This window comes from Canis lupus, chromosome 13, assembly GCF_011100685.1.
Source record: "Canis lupus familiaris isolate Mischka breed German Shepherd chromosome 13, alternate assembly UU_Cfam_GSD_1.0, whole genome shotgun sequence".
Classification (NCBI taxonomy): domain Eukaryota; kingdom Metazoa; phylum Chordata; class Mammalia; order Carnivora; family Canidae; genus Canis; species Canis lupus.
The window spans coordinates 26,261,655-26,279,688 of record NC_049234.1 but is presented as its reverse complement, the minus strand read 5'-3'; the positions used below and the strand labels follow the sequence as shown (position 1 = coordinate 26,279,688).

Below are 18,034 nucleotides of genomic sequence, written 5' to 3'. Positions count from 1 at the left end.
ACCTTTCCCTGGGTACCCTATCGCCTCCATGCCCCATACTTGCAAGGAGTTGTCCCCATGGGCACTTTTTATTTTATGACATTTTGATGTCAGAATGACAATAGTCACTGCAAATGAGGTGCCCGTATGTGTTGTCATCAGCCCTGAAAATGTGTGGATTAAAAGTGGCAGAGAGTAAATCACTGACATGGCAGGCACAAATCACAGCTGGAGCACATCACAGGCTGGAAACCTAATTGAAACGAATGCCATTCACACAAAGGGAAATCTGGGAATCCTGCCAGCATCTTCCCAGAATAGTAATTTTTTCATTTAAATTCACCCCATTGTCCCCCTCAAGGCAGACCTCCTTCTCTATCATCATCTGAACTGCTGAGTTGTTCCTCTCCTCCCACCCTTGTGGTAGAAACAACTGGATTCTTCAGGGACCTTCCTTCCCAAAGATAGTCTATGTGGACACCTGCAAGCCAATGAGATGAGCATTGTGTACCTGCTTCACTGCCAGAAGAGCAATCGGGGCAGGGACATGGAGAACTTGACCTGAGGAGCCATGGTATCATCAGGGCCCTTAAACCTAAGGAAGAGTGAAACAGTTTTTAGGTCAATATGGCCCTAATGGTTCCAAGACATACTGGTTGTTCCAGGCCCAGTGAAGAAATAATCTCTGCAAGAGAGTTACAGATTTAATTAATCCTACTGCCAGTGTGGAGTGAGCATAAATGGTACTTTATGACTTTCTACATTGTCTAAAATTTAAAAGCCAAAAACACCATTTGAGTCAAAAAACATATATAACTGGGACTTTGGCCAAGAATAAATTTAACTCACACTTCATGTTAAAACAACATAGGTGATGTACAATCCTAGAACTTTACCAACAACCCTAAAGATAAAACTCTTGTGTTAATTCAAAGCATTCAGCAAATATATTTTAAGTGCCTATTACTAGTCATAATTACATAAAAATAACATTTGTATAAAACTTCAAAGTTTCTAAAGTACTTCATCTCATCAACTCTTAAGAATTCTCTGAAGGAAGAATTACTGCAATCTTTATTTTAGAGACAAACCAATTCTTCAAGAACAGGGTCATTTGTTCAAGGTCACATGGTCAAAAGATCACATCACTAGAAAGTGATGGAACTGTGAAAGAAATTTATATCTTTTGATTCCAAATCCCTAAATTCATGTGTATCCGCACTCCCTTGCCTTAGCTACATTCACTAGAATTGTATATCTTAGTTCTAGAGCCTCTACTCTGTTCTTCTCCACATTCTGATATTTATCATTTTCTGGAGTCTAATTTACTTCCACAAAAGTATTTCTCAGTTCAGACCTAGAGGCTAGCCCCTAAAATTGCCTCAAGAATCAACTCTTGAGATCAGGGGTCATCAAATATTTCCTGTAAAAGACGAGATAGTAAATATGTTAGGCTTTGTGGGCCATATGGTGGCTGTCACAAGTACTCAACTCTCATTGTATTGGGCAAGCAGCTATGGACAGTCCATAAACAAATGTATTGTCCAATAAAACTTTATTTACAAAAACTGGTAATGGACCCAATTTGGTGCAAAGGCCATACTTTGCTCTCCTCTTTGCTGTAGACCTATATTGCTTTCTGGCAACCTCTTAACTATTAACAATCCTTCAAGTTAAGATTTTTATTAACTGTTCAGCATTCTAGTCATTTATGGAAAATGCTACAATTTGTAGAAAAGCACGTATCAATTAGAAGGGGAAAACACTACACAGTAAGAGCAAGAAGGATGACAAGTGCATACTAGCAAAACAGCAGTAGCTCAGCTCATCCAGGGCACAGTGTAGAAAATGGACCTCATGGGCAACCCAGGTGGCTCAGCAGTTTAGCATTGCCTTCAGCCCAGGGCGTGATCCTGGAGACCCAGGGTGGAGTCCCATGTCGGGCTCCCTGCATGGAGCCTGCTTCTCCCTCTGCCTCTCTCTCTGTATATCTCATGAATAAATAAAGAAAATCTTTAAAAAAAATAAAAAATAAATAAAAAGGACCTCATAAGTGCTTTACTGTGATGAGTAAATCTAGGATATAAGGGAGTAAATCAAGAAAAGGAACGATCATTTCTAAGTGTTTATTATGAGCCAGCCACTGTGCAAGACATTTTATATATTTCGTAATTCTCAAAGCCATTATTTTATACCTTTTGTAGATGGAGAAACAAAGCTCTGGTTACTGAGCTTCTTGTCTAAGTCCAGAAATTAGCAAATGTTGAAATTGGAATGCAAAACCACTCTTATCTAATTCCAAACTGCACATTCTTTTGAGTTGATGTGGGGCCCACTTAGGAATGAGCTAACATCCCTTACTACAAGAAATTCAGGCTTTTTTGCATCCCCAGCTCTGGGCACAGAATACTCAAGATACACAAAATACTACAAATTTGTTAAAAAGATATCATTGAATAGATGGTCCTTGTCTTCAACTTCTACTGGCAAAGAAAGGTAGAGCTGAATATTTAAACTCCCCAGAATCATTTATTCTGAGCTCTTGTCTCCTCTGTTGTTGACCAGCTCAATTAAAAAGGTTTTTTGGTCATATAGGAGGGAAAAATAGATCACTAACCCATGTGATTAACGAGTCAGCAAAACCAACGTCATGAAACTGAGTCAGCTGTGGGCTAAATCAGAAGCCAAAACAGGTTCCAGGACAACTGAGACATTTCCCAGAGCTAATAAACAAAAATGATGCATCGTTTCATGTGGATGAGGATGCAGGGAAGATGCTAGTACTTACTAACGTATGACTCTATCATACAGCATCTCTATTTTTTTCTATAGCCTGGAAAACCCGGACTTCAGGGAGCAGGAGATGGTATACTCTTTTCTGAAGCGGTTGTTATCTTTGACAAATTTCCATAATTTTATTTCTTTTTCATAGTGGCATGGGAACCTTGATCTAAATCATTCTTTTGCCTAAATATTATCTATTAATACTATATCAAATAAAAGCCAGTAAACCAAACTCTCTTGGGTTTTAATCCAATTCCAGGATGGAAACAAAATTTACTTTTATTCCTAGTTAGTTTAGAGTATCTGGAAGATTCAATTATTTATTATTCTATACTACTGTTTCCTGAACTGAGTTCTCTAGACAGTTGGCATCGAGAGAAGGCAATGGGGTGACCCACGGGGAGGAGTCAGAAAAGAAAAGTGGGGAATGTTTTCAATGGCCAAATATTTCAGGAAGTTGTATAATTATCTATTATTCTTTTTGTATATTTTTTATTGGAAGCAATTATCTATTATTATAAAACAAATAACTCCAACGATTAGAAAATTAGGACCACACACACTTATTGCCTCACAGATTTTGGGGGTTAGGAGTCTGGTCTCTGCCTAGCAAGACACTTCTGGCTTAATGTATCACATGAAGTGGCAGTGAGGTTATCAGTGATAGCTACATTCCCCTCAAGACCCCACTAGGGCTGAAGAATCCATTTCCTACCTCCTGCATGGCTGCTGGCAACTCTAAAAGTTCTACTTCCAAGTGTACACACATGTTGCTTGTAGGTCACCTTGTGGTTTCACCAGAGACTTCCTCAATGACATGGCAACCAGTGGTCCTAGAACAGTTGAGAAAGCCAGAGAGCGCCCCAGACAAAAAAACAAGGTCTTTTTATAACTCAGTCTCAAAAGTGACATCTCATTACTCCAGCCATATTCTATTTGTTAAAAGCAAATCAAAGTCCAGCTTACACTCAAGAGAAAGAATTGTACAAGGGCATGAATGCCAGGAGGCAGGAGTCAGTAAGGACCATTTTAGGAACTGCTTTGCACAGAAATGCTGAGTTAAACAACATTAAAAGATTTCTTGAGTACAAAACTTCTCAGAACTTTTTACCATACAAGTGTGTTTTGGGACCTCACCCAAAGGTCATTTGAGCAAAGATCAGGAAACTTTGTCTTAGAATGCCTGTGAGCATTTTAGATGTGTGGACCAAAGAGTCTCCATCCCAATTATTCAATTCTGCTGCATAGAAAAAGCAGCCATAGACCATAAATACAGAAATTGGTGTGACTGAGTTCCAATAAAACTGTATTTATAAAAACAAAATATTTTGTCAACCCCTAGATTAGAGGATATGACTTTAGCTGATAGTATTTAACAATAACACCTTTTGTCATAGAATCTCCCTCCCACAAAACAGTGAAATGCTGTCATAGATGCATCTGTGATTTTATCAATAAATGCAAATATGTCAGCAAGAAGAAACTGCCTTAATCATGCTTGTTTAAGTGTCATTGCTTTTCCTCTTTGTTTAGATTCATGGAGCACTTTAGGGTCACTTAGGGCTCTTGGAAGTCGTGATTATTAATTTCATAAGGGAAGAATCCACCTGTCCCATCTGCACCTACCACCATACTTCCCTTATCTAGCACAGGGTCAGAGACCCAGTAGGTACTCATATTTTTGAATGATGAGTAGATGGTTAAAATAATCCCAGCCTTTCATGTTGATACTGTCTTTCTCCTTTTTCATGGTCTGTGTTGTACCTACCCAATGTTCACATTCCAATAAATGAAGGGTCCTGACCTGCAGCTGACCTCCTTCCCACAGAATCTCCTTTCTTTCTTGCCGTCGGTCTACTCCTGAGCCTGCATGTCAGAGTCCCTACCATGGATGGATTCAGCATGAGGCTGCTAACCCTTGGCCTCAGCTTTACCACATGAAGACTAAGGAGAGCAGGCTGGCAGGAAGAAAGGAAGAGAAAGAGAGATGAGAAAGAAGGAGCATCAATAGACTTCAAAAGCCCATAAGTTATCATGACTGAGGCAGTCACTGCTCTACATGGTATGTTATTCAGTGCTTAGAACACAACTTTAACATGTATATTACTGGGGCACCTGTAACCTTAGTGTGTTAGGCATGTGATTTAGGCTTGGGTCATGATCTCAGGGTTCTGGGATCAAGTTGCATATCAGGCTACCCACTCAGTGGGGAGGCTGCTTGCTTGCCCTTCCCCCCACTAAAGCTCTCTCAAATAAATAAATAAATTTCCATAAATTAATTAAAATTGTCAATAAATAAATAAATATTACTGACCCAATCTAGCAAATGAAGAAAGAGTCTTAGAATGGTTCTATGGCTTGCTGATGGTGACACAAGTAAGGACAGAGATGAAGGAGAAACCTGGTCTAGACTAACTCTAAAGCTCGTTCCCTAAAACACACATCCCAGTTTGCCTGGAATAGTCCCTGTATCTACCCGTTATCCTGACACAATAATTGAAATCATCCTTTGTACTCTGAAAAGTGTCTCATTTTTAAAAAGACATTATCTAACCATCTGCCTATAACCTCCTGACTCCCTGGGGACAGCTCCGGCTCTTGCCATGGATACAAATCAGTCAGAGGCCATGGCAAGGATTTTAGCCCAGAGCCAGGGGCATTCCAACAAGGAGGCCACTGATGGCCTTTCAAAATAGTCTGCAGAGCTCTTGCCAGGCTACTGGCTGTTATACTATACGTGATTCAGGAGAGGGGAGCATGTAGCCTGAATGCCACTGAAAAAGCACATGCACAGGTGCATGCAGGCAGAAATAGACATATATCATAAAGGCACACAGGCATTTATTTTTAAGCCACCTTCCAAAGTATTTTGCTTCCATTTGCCTCATGGAAAGTATTTTGAATACAGTCATTTCTGCATTTGGATTATGGTACAATAAAAGTTTCTGCCATTCTCCCCTAGAGTCATCATTACTTCTTTTGTTGTGGGTTAATTTTGTGGACTTGGAAGTGCACATAACAGATTCCTAATTTGGACTTGACTTAGGAGGGCCTCCCTTGGATTTTAATGTCTAGTTACATTCAGTGCATCAATCTCATCACATTGTTGATAACTCTTTTATGATATTGATCCTTTTCTATCTAACATGACAGTTGTGATCTTCTTCTCACCTCTAATCAGGATGTTCAACGTTCTTATGGTACTTCACAGTTTGCTGAGAGCGTCACATACATTATTGTATTTGATCCTTACAACCACCCTGATAGGCTGTTCAATTTATCCACATTTTAGAGATGAGAAAACTGAGATTCGGAAAGGTTAAATGAGTCATGCAATGTCACACAGCGAGTAAAAGTTGACAAAGTTGAGACAACTTGCAGAAAGAGACAAAATATGATTCATATCTATATCCTGCAAATTGCCTTGGTTATTGCACACACATAAGATATTTATGTTTAATGACTGGCTGAATTAATAAACAAGTATATAGGATTTTGTTTTCCTAATTGGCTATGGTCTCTGTCTTAACTGGGACAGGGTTTGAAATCATGTCCCATGAGAAATGGTGAAAGGATATATTTAGATATATTTAGATAGAAGGGAAATGTCTTAAGGTGAAGAAATTAGTTGGGAAGAATTGAGAGCTGCCATATGGAAGACTGAGTAGAATTCAGCTCTGTGTCTGAGGGGATGTATCTGGAATTGTATGAAGGTCAAAAGACTTCAGGTCATTATAGGGACACGTTCTCACTAATAGAATTGTCTAGACTTTACAAGAAGCTCATGAGGAAGTGAGGTTCCCATCCCAGGGGATATCTCAACAGGAGCTTGACACATCTTTGGCTGGAATATGTTAAAGGGGATTCAAGCATTGCGAATGGTAGTTGAAGTGGCTGATCACTATTTCAGTCCTCTTTGACAGTAGGAGTCTAAGACTTTCTTTTAGATGCATTTTGATTCCATGTTTCATTCGGTTGCCTCCCTAATGTGCCTCTAGGCTGTCTGAATTGACATGTTGTTGAGTATTCTGCAATACCGACACAAGTGTCCACGAATGCTACCGCTTTGTTCTGTCTCGCAGCAACCATTCTTGTTTTGATGTCAAAGCATCCAAGCCTTAGCCACGCATATAGTAACAACAGGTGTGAACCATTTAAAGATGGCTGCATCATAGTATCAAAAAACTGGGGTTGATGTCACCAGGACAGGCTGCTCAGAGACTATTCATTGCAGGAAGGCTTGGCCTTTTTGAGAGGTCCAGAGTCAAGAGATCAGGACTCAGAAAACAGAAAGGCAGTTTTCCCAATCCAATCCTGTGGGGAGAAGGAACTGCATGTAACCAGTATATCTTTGTTCAGGTTAACCTGAACAGGAAAACCATCTCACTGATAGCTGAAGACAACTGGCAAATGAGCCGTGAAAGAAGATGAGGTTTGTGAGTTGCAGGTCTCACTGGATAGGAGGTCAGATACGTGTGATTCATGAAACAAAGCATAGTAAACATGGTGAGGAATTTAGAGATTATAGAAAGGGAGTCCTTAATTGTACAGATGAAGAAGGTAAGACATAGGAAGGGAAATTGGTTCAAAGTAACACAGATGGTACACAGAAACTTGCACACCTGATTCCGATGCTCTCCAGCCCCCAATGTCCCTAAGCCAGAACCGAAGAACAGCACTACTTATAGTAGTGGAGAGCACCCCAATACCTCGAATGTGGAGGATACTGAAAATTTCCAATATCATATATAGTTGAGTCATTTGTCTCTCCTAAATCTAATTTCTTTTCTCTACAAAGGCAGGACTTCTCAGTGATTCATGTAATTCATATGTACTATACCCAAGGGGAGGAAGCAGCTTTAGTAATGAAGGGAATGACTCTGAGTTCAGACTATAATATCCACACCACAGGTTCCCTTGCAGGCACCTCTATACTTTGCTGAACTTCAGTGTGCATGTTGGGTGCTCATCATGTATGTGCTCAGTCCCATTCTAAACCCTTATCATGTAATATTTCATTAAAATCTTAACCAAGCCCTAAGATAGTTCTGCAATTATCCCTGTTTTACAGGTGTAATAACAGAGATACCCAAAAGTTAGGCAATGTGATGAAACCGAGATAATTAAGGCAAAACCCTACGCAGAGAGTAAGTTTTAAGTACATATTACCTCTTCTTACAAAGATTTCTTCTTCCTTGAGTGCCACCACACCACCACCACCAGCAAGACCACAGCTCTTATTATATAATATCTCTCACTACATGTCAGGGGCCAGGGATGTGAAAAGATACATCCCTTTTTTTACCCTCAGTACCTCCCAGGCAAGCAGAGGAGCAAAATAATTGCACATAATGAAAAATACAGTATGTTATGTGGCCTCAAAATGTTTCTGTCTGAAATTCCTTAGAATGGTGAAGACTGTAGTTTACTTACACAGCCTTCTCCTGTTGGACACCAGAAAGAGCAACAGTGACAACCACAACATCCCGCAGAAGTCATTGCTACCTGTCCTTCCTCAAAGTCCTCAAAGACTGTCCTTAAATGAGAGCAATGACATTATCATTACTATCATTGATATTTATTGGAAACTTATTATAAGTTGGTCATATGCTAGATCATCTAATCCAAATTTTATGATTCCTGAGGCAGCTGGCCTTATCCTGATTATAGATTAGAAGACCAAGTCTCAGAAAGGCTTAAGTTCACTAATGCTGGAAGTGGATCTAGAGTTTGAACTGAAATTTGTTTCCAAAACCAGCACTCTGACCTCAAAAGTAAACATTGAACAGTATTGTTAATTCACATTAAAAAATGAAATATTCATGGGATGCCTGGGTGGCTCAGTCAGTTAAGTGTCTGCCTTCAGCTCAGGTCATGATCTCAGTGTCCTGGGATCAAGCCTCACTTTGGGTTCCCTGATCACTGGGGCTCTCTCTCTCTTTCTCCTTTTTCCCTCTATCCCTCCCCACTGCTCCTGTTCTCTCTCTTTCAAATAAATAAATAAAATCTTTCGATAAAGTATATGTTATTCAATAAATATGTGATTATAGGGGATCCCTGGGTGGCTCAGTGGTTTAGCACTGCCTTCGGCCCAGGGCGTGATCCTGGAGTCCCGGGATCGAGTTCCACATCAGGTTCCCTGCATGGAGCCTGCTTCTCCCTCTGCCTCTCTCTCTCTCTTTCTCTCTCTCTCTCTCTCTCTCTCTCTCTCTGTGTGTCTCATGAATAAATAAATAAAATCTTTAAAAAAAAGATGTGATTATATAATGAAATACTGTGAGGATATTAAAAAGAATGAGGTAAATTTGTATGAACTTTTAGAAATAACTCAGGTACATGAATTAAGTGAAAAAATTGGAGAACAGCTATAGTAAATGATTATAGTTGTCTGAAAAGAATATATCCATATTTAAACACATATATACATTGCAATTTTCTTGAAAGTTCTATATGAAACTGTTAACTGTGGTCACTTTTAAGAAGTAGCATTAGAGGTGTGCCTGGGGGCTCAATAGGCTAAATATCAGACTCCTGATTTCAGCTCAGGACATGATCTCAGGGTTGTGAGATGGAGCCCCATCCCTTTGTTCAGCCTCACCATGGGCTCCATGCTAAGCAGAAAGTCTTCTTCACTCCCTCCTCATCTTCTGCTCTTCTTTCCCAAACCCCCACATAAGAGTGCTTGTGCATGCTCTCTCTTTCTCAAATAAATGGGTGAATCTTAAAAAAAAGAAAGTAGCACTTAGGTGTAAGTGTCCAGGGTAGGTAAGGAGGGATTTACTTTTCAGTTTATGTATGTCTGTGCAATCTTAATATTCTTAAATATGAAGATGTATTATTGTGCAATAAAAATAAAATGTTAAATGAAATTTAAATAAATTTTATTCAATTAAATAATAAATCAATATCTGACCCGGTCACGATGAAGACTACCAATGCAGGAAAAAGTGCCACACAGATCACTTAGCAGTCTATGAGGTTATCAGAGAATAGAGATACTGTGTACTGAACACAAACAAAAGCTAAGCATCGTGATACTGAGGTAGATCTAATAATCTGCATTTTATAGCTGAGGCCATGGAAGGCCTGAGAGGATAAGGACTACACCCAAGGACACACAGCTGGAGCTTCAGGCTGGAGCTCTAACCCCAGGACTGTCTCATCCTCAGGTGCATGCTCTTTCTACCTGCACCGATAATAATTTCAGAAGCACTTTGAAAACCAATTTTCCCATTTTTGGAGATGCCATGGGAGGGAGGAGGAAACTGTAAGATTATTCAGTGGCAGGGAAGGAATAAATGAAACATGGGTGTAAATAAAAAGAATCTTTATTAATAATAAGAAAAAGCTTACATTTTTTAGGAGGCAGTGAGGTGCTTGAAAGTCATCAGCATTATTCAGTTTAGGGAAATATTCATTCCCCTGTGTTTCTGGGCTAGAAGCCCATATGAATAAGATCATAAATGTCATGGCTACTCTGAGGTCATCATGAAAAAATAATAGAGCTTGACGATAAAAGAACTAGTTAGTCATCAATTCCATCTTCTTTGCCAACAAAAAAAGACAGCATTTAAGGAACAGCAATAATTTGTATTTAATTCAGACTCAATTCTTCTTTGGAACCAGATCTGCAAATACTCTGCCTACTACTAACGTAACCTGATTCTACAAACTAACATGGGTTTGAGTGATTTTTAAAGAACTAGAATCCCCATAACTATCCTTTTGTGATTAAGGAAAGAATCATCTACGGAGTAGAGCCTATCCTTCTGCAGATCACTCTGAGGGAGATGAATAAGGGCACAGCTAGAGCATGGGTGAGGGATTTCAGTGGAAATGAGGTGGCATTCTGGTTCTGTCACCTACTATCTGTGTGCCCTTATGCCTAAATGAAACCAAGAACACTGGTTTGGGTCCCAAGATTGCCGAGAATGTTGACTGGGACCAGTGTAAAGTTACTCCCATCACTAAACAAGTAAACAAGTTTTTGAATGGTACACAAGACAAAGATATAGATGAAGGGATAAAATTCCTTGTGCTTGCTTTCCTCCCAAGTGGGCCTGAAGCTGGGTGGTCCCATGACAGGTGAGCAAGCCCTGATATCAGAGGAGTACGAAAAGGGAAGGCTAGCTGTGTTTATTATTAAGTTGGAGGAGGGGCACATTAACCCATCAGGTTGACCCAACAAACAAAGCAGATTCTCGTGATGCCATAATTCACATAATTCTGATTACTAATTCTCTCTCTGCATCTTGGAGACTTGAGCAGGCCTGACCATGACCTACAACATGTAGGACAAGTTACGTAAACTCTCTGAGCCTTAGTTTCTTTATCTCTAGTAGGAGGATAATAATGCCTCTCTCATTAGCTTTGTATGCAGGTTAAGTTCAATGAGATTGTCACCATAAAGGAAACTGGCAGAGCACATATTAAAAAATATCACTTGCCTTTTCACTCTACCTTATTCCCACCATCCACATAGACACTTATTTTTACTCTTTCACTTTTCAAGGCTCCTTAGGTCCATATGAATCATGTCTCCAACTTTATCACATTGAAGAAAGGGATATTCATTCACCCCTGAATGTTTCCACAGGGCTCCTGCCTGGACACGTAAGAGCCCCCACCTGGATTTGTGCCACACCTCAAGCCTCTCATATTTCCATAGTGCTTCCTCAGCCACAAGCAACATTCACATATGGAATCCTCCTTTGATCTTGGGACGGAAGCAAAACAACTATTATTACACCCATTTTACCGAGTCCAAAATTGGGACATAAGAGGCGGGAACAGACTTGTCTCTGTCTATGGGGTTTTTAAAGGTTTTGTCTTTGCTCCTTACATGGTTCACCTGACCCCTCAATCCCTAGACCTGAAATGCAGCCAGCCATCCTGGGTGAATTATATTATGTTGGCCCACCTTTTTACTGGTATGTCAACAGCCGGTTTTGTCACTTATACTTAACAGTAGTAAAATACTTCATCAACTCTTTCATAATTAACAGCAAACTTAGAAAACATGAGGATCTGATAGGAAGGATCACAGTCACATTCTACATATTACACATGAGAAGTCTTGGTCTCCGAGAGATTGTCACAGCTATTAACTGACAGCCCAGGATTAGAATGTACAAACCAGCATTTTTTCCATGGGAATACACTGCCCAGGAGAGTTGAGTGAGCATTCCCAGCAGCAGACATTCACTGCCTCATGAGGTTTGCCTGCCTCTGATAATTCTTCCTTATTATAAGTCAAACTCTACTCCTGTGTCAATGTAAGCTTTGGACCATTAATTAACTTTGAACTTCTACGTAAATCTCTAGAGACAGAAACATTTTGCCTGAAAGTACTCTGTTATCTGCCTCATATGACAGAAGACATGTTGATGGAACTTATTTAGGGATGTTGTCTGCTAAAGCTTGCACCTGCTGTGCTGCTGATCATTTAGGGCTATTAGGCTCACTAATGATTGCACCTGGGATTAGAACCCAGGACACATGATTCCCAATCCAGAACACTTTCATTTCAGCAAAGGCTTGTTAAGCATGTATTATATACCATGTACATGTTGGGATTAGGGAATGAGGCTTTCAATAAAATAGGCATGGCTAAAGTGGCCACATAATTTATTGTCGAAAATGACACACTCGAGTGAATAAAAGGGGCAATAATATAAATCACTCAGAACATCAGCCATGTACCAGGACTGTCCAGATAAATTGAGGTATAAATTTGGGAAGACAAGCACCAAGTAAGTAAAAAGGTATGCAGTGAGTCTTAGGATTTAACAGGGTGATGTGATGGGGAGTGGCTGATGGAGGGAGGACTATTAGGGAAGGAGTAATTCTTTGGAGGGGTATTTGCATGGAGAACTAAAGATTCAGAAGGAAGCAATCACAGAAGTCAAGGAGTGTTTCAAGTACAAAAAGCAACAGCCAATCCAAAGGCCTTCATGTGGAAAAGGCTCACTATGCTGCAGATACAGGGAAGAGTGTTGCAGAGGGGGATAGATGGTACATAGGCAAGAGCCAGATCATAAAAAGCTGCGTAAGCCATAGGCCAGAATTTGGGGTGTCTCAGAAGTTCTGCAATATTTGACCCAAATGCTTGTACCATATTTACTATTTTTAAAAACTACAAGAACCAGTGCAGTTAAACATGTTACTTAAATTTTAAACTCTCAGAGACCCTCTGATGTGTTTCCTTCAACTGAGTTAACAAGTTTTTGTACAGAACTTAAGAGTTTCTCTCCTCGCTCTAACATAGGCTGAACTTGGTGAAATTATATCATTATTTAGAAAGTATTTTACTTGGAATTTCTTCCTCTTGGTATTCAGGCCTGTACACATCTGCTTGCCTAAAACGGCACAAAGAAGCACACATATACTGCACTCCATTAAATGCCAGGCAGGGCTCTAAGTTCTCAGAGCCTACTTTGAATGCAGCATGGTGTAGGTGGTCTAATAAAAAGTATATATGCATTACATGAAACACCAGAGCATCACATTTTTATTTTAGCATTTGTGTTTTATTTTTATTAGTAGGTTTTGGCTCCTCTAACTGTTGTGTGTCTGTAATAAGGAATATGGGTAGTAGCTATACATTGTTAGTGATTCAGCTTAGAGTAGAAAAGAACCAATGCCCTGTGAGGCTTGTTAGTCAGTTTAAGCAAAGAATGTACAATGTTTGTAAGGCAAGTCCTTCTCTTACTATAACTTTTATATCTATGTTCTCATATGAATAGAGGCCTGCTTGATACTGCAAAACCAAAACAAGAAATAAAGACCAAAAGTAAGTTGAGCACTGACACAGGTATGAACAGCTATCATCTCAGATCTGCGAACTCACATATTTATTTCATCAAAACAGTTTCAGGATTTTTTCATTTGTTGGTAGTAAAATAAATGTACTAAGACTTTCTGAAATAATGGCATGCTAATTTAACAGGTACCAAAACTTGGGTTTCCACATAAAATTTACTTTGAGAGAAGGGTTCATTGCTAAAATATTTGAAAACAAGGATTTTCACTTTCTTCTTTCCCACCACTTATTTGAATCTTCTGGGGAATCTTTATCTTGGTCAATCTCACTTTGCTCATCAACCAAACAAGGCTAATAATAGCCTACTGCATCAAAGAAAAGGAATTGAACCAAATACATGTTGATATTCCTGTTTGAAAATTAACAATTCTAAGTTCATACAGTGCTGAGAAAGGGATCTTCTAGGATCTAGTGTGTAGTAGTTGATTTTCAATGATCAGAACTATGTCATCGTGTGAGGCCCATGTCAATAAAACACATGGAAGCCAGAGAGCCCTTCCAGAAAAATGCAGCTGTCGACATCAAGAGACAAGTAAGTGTTGTGATTCTGAGCTTCATTGAAAGAGTCACATTCAATCCACTGCTTCCGTGAAAACTGACTTTATTACCATGGCTCCAGGTTCTACAGGAGAAAAACCACAAAGTATGCGCGAACCAGATGAACAGTCTGTGCCGATGACAGAAAAAATAGAAGGCCATTGAAGTCCAAGGCAAGTCTGACAGAATGTCTTCTGTGCTCCTCCTGGAACCATTGGTAAGAACCAGGTGCTAGAATCCAGACCTTTAATTGGCTGCCTCCAGAGAGGCGGGAGAGTGGCTGAGCTCCTAAAGGCCAAGAGATGGAGCAGGGGCATGATTTAAATTCAGAAGTCAATAAGGAGCAGGAAAATTTTGTGATACAGCCTCTGGGACAGGGGAGAAATTTGCCAGGGAAGGGAAGAGATTTACTACCTTCTTTTACATTTGCCTTGCCTAGAGGACAGAAACGAGACCATGTATTTGCCTTAAAATCATAAGGAAGTCATAGAATCGGGCTTTTTTTCAGACTTCAACATTGATTGTGAGATTTCAAACAGATCATTCAAATCCTCTGGGCCTCAGTTTCTCCCATTTGTAACAAAAGTACTTAAAAGTCAACCATGTGACGTCTGATACATACGTGCTTAAAAGTAATGGAGCTTGATCCCCCAACCTAAGATCACGACCCAAGCCAAAACCAAGAGTCAGATGCTCAACTAACTGAGCCATCCAGATGCCCCTAAATAAAATCATTTAAAATAAAACACTCACAACTACTATCTAGTATCATTCCATAAAGCAATACTATTCTTAATTTTTTTTAAAGTTGAAAGAACATAATCTCAGAATAAAATAGTCTTTCCAAAGGAACTACAGCTCAGAAGCGAACACAGATGTATGAAGATACAGAAAAATCCTGATGTAAAAAAGGTGTAATTGTTTTCAATGTTTGTTAGGAAATTGGGCATCCAATTCAACACTCACATAAAGTAGAACTAGCAAATGCAACTTGATATGGAACACCATTGTTAGAAATCTATTCTCATATGTGAGAATGGAAACAATGCCCTGAATGCTATTCATTCAATTAAGTTAGAAATTTATCTGAAACCTTAGCCCATCTGCAGACCCATGACATGGGTCTTGGTCATGAACAGCATTACAGACCAGCATTTGAGAATGATTGCAAGAGTGATAGATGTTCCTGGCTCATAATCCCTATGACTCAAACCCGAGCCTCTACAAAATGAGAAATTAAATCCTTATGAAATATTATTGCTAATCCAATGTTTCACAATGAGGCAATGGAGCCACAAAGAGATTAAATAAGTCACTCAAAGCCACACCATTCCTAAGTAGTGTCTGATTCAAAGCCAGTGATTTCCGGGCTCTGAACTAATGTAATCAATACATTCTAATAGTGGCTTACATTTTGGACATTTATTATGTACAAGGCATCATGTGAAATATTTGATATTCACTATGTTATTACATCCTCATAGGGTCATAGTGACCCTATGGGACACGTTCCATCATTATTCAAATTTTACAAGAGAAGTAATAGAGACCCAGTGGATAAATCACTTGCCAGGACCAAACAAAGCCTCCATGGCAGAACTGGAATTCAAACTAAGCAATCTGAATCCAGCCTAGCCCACTTAACCTCTGATATATGCCTATACATCTCAGATGTGTAATTTTAATAATAATGGGGACTTCCATTTCTGGGGCGGTATTAGTAGGCTGCTACTCCTACTAAAAATGGCTAGAAAAGATAAAAATGACAAATTGCCTGAAAAATCACAATTTTAAGTACATTAGCAATCTGGGGGAGCAAAGACGACTAGATGAGCTATAATCATAGAGAAAACAGTCCTTCTTAGGTAAACTGAGATTGCCTATCATTTTCTTCTCTCAAAGCACTTGCTAATTTGGGGCAGGAACAAAGGACTGGGCTTGGCCTGAACTGATAGCCTCTAGGCAGGGAAAAAGAAGCCTTGGGAGGTTTGGCAGCCCCTGGGGGCCGGTAGTACACACTGGAATCTGGAGGAGCTAGAGAAGGCTGAGGTTAGTGCTGGGGAGCCCAGAGGCTGGGACCATAGTCTTGACATAGTACACAAAATCCCAAAAGACAAAGAAACCTGCTGCAAGCATCCAATGGGTTTTCCTCTGAAGACACTGGCCATATTTTGATGTTATTTGGGTAGGAGGCTAAAGAGATAAACTTCTGAGGGACATCCATAATCTGTCCAAAAACCGGTGGGGATAACACAGAGTAAATTTTTAAAACGCACAATTAATCCAGAAGAAGGTAGTTCAGGAGGAATAATGGGAGGAATAATGGGCCAAGAGATAGGACAAGTAGAAAACAAATAGCAAGATGTAAGCACAAGCTCCTAATTACATTAAATGTAAATGGATGACTCATTCCAATTCAGTGACAAAAATTATCAGCTTAGATTTTTAAAAAATCCAATGATATGCTGTTTATGAAACACTTAAAATCAAAAGGACGTTACAAGTTGGAAGTGAAAAGACAAGAAAAACTCTTCCATGAGAACACCAGAATAAAGCTGATATGGTTGTATTAGTTTCAGACAGAGCCAGGATCAATTTTAAGGCAAGAAATATCACTAGAGATTATTTTTTTAATAAAGAAAAGTTATAATGATAAAAGATTCAGTTCAGCAAGATGATTATAACAATCCTAAATTTGTATACACCTTAAAAAAATAGCTTCAGAATATACAAAGATCAGGGCAGTGGACAGGCACCAGAATGGAAAAGAGGTAATAACACTATAATAATATTTGCAGAAATAGACCTGTCTGACTGTACTGCCCATACTCTTCTTACAATGCCAATATTGTACCTACTTCTCACCTTCAGCCTCTCAGAGCTGTTGTTATTGGCAAAGTCAGTGGCAGCTGTGTTCACGTGGGCCATTGCATAGTTCATTTTATGGTGCTGTGAAATGTGAAATGGGAGAGACGGAAGTTGCCCCAAGCCAAAGAACATGCACACTAAGTCCTTCAGGTTTTATCTCTTTTACTTGGATCAATAGTACTTGGCTTAGAACTCTTTGTAGTTGAGGTGATAACCCTAACGGCCCATGTTTACTTTGCAGAAGGCTAAGTCTCGTGTGAGCCTAACTTTTGGCACAGTTTGATTAGCATGTGCACAAACATTACACCTTCCATCCTCAGGCAAGGAGCTGATTAACAATCATGAATAAAAAAGGCCGAAGGACCATAACTGTTTATGGTTTGTGCAGAACGTTTTTGTTCCCTCTGAACTTTGCCCCTTTAAAAGGTTCTTAATCACACCTAGTGATTTGCTATCTCCCTTCAATTTGAGGGTTATTTAAGACATAGGCAGTGTCAAGGCCAATCCTAGGCAAAATTATAAGGCAAGTAGTTTCACATTGGCCATGGATTGGAAGGAAGTATTTTACTCCCTTGGAAAAATTCCCTTCACCCACACCCTTCCCCACGTGATTACAGGTCCCATAGTGTGTCTCCTTACATCCATCTAAACCAGCCTTCAATTCCTTTATTTTTTTTAAAGATTTTATTTTTATTTGAGAGAGAGAATGAGTGAGTGAGAGAGAGCACGAGCTGGGGGAGGGGCAGAAGGAGAGAGAGAAAATTAGTATTTCACTGAAAGCAGTTCCAACAAAAAATGGGGGAGGCAAATGCAGATAAAAGTCAGTGGAGAAGTGAGTGAATTAGAAGTGAAGTAGAAAGTGAATGAGATAAGGGAGTCTGGACAGTGACGAATGGCACCTTACTGAGGGACCATATTTTCATGATAGTTGAGTACTGGAAAAGGAAAAGGTGGAGTGAAGAAGCAACCAGAAGAAGTTGGGAAACTAAGAAAAAGAGGAAATAATCTTCAGAGCAGGACTTAATAGGTTCTCAGAGCTAAAAG

General features: G+C 39.5%; 1 long non-coding RNA gene across 1 annotated transcript; it reads right to left on the bottom strand.

Moving 5' to 3' along the window:
* Positions 1-13,594: 13,594 nt before the first annotated feature.
* On the bottom strand, positions 13,595-17,101 carry LOC119874486. The gene is made up of 2 exons (XR_005368307.1): positions 16,988-17,101; positions 13,595-14,410 (listed from the first exon to the last, which is right to left on the bottom strand). It is a non-coding gene; the product is annotated as an uncharacterized LOC119874486 (long non-coding RNA).
* Positions 17,102-18,034: the final 933 nt, after the last annotated feature.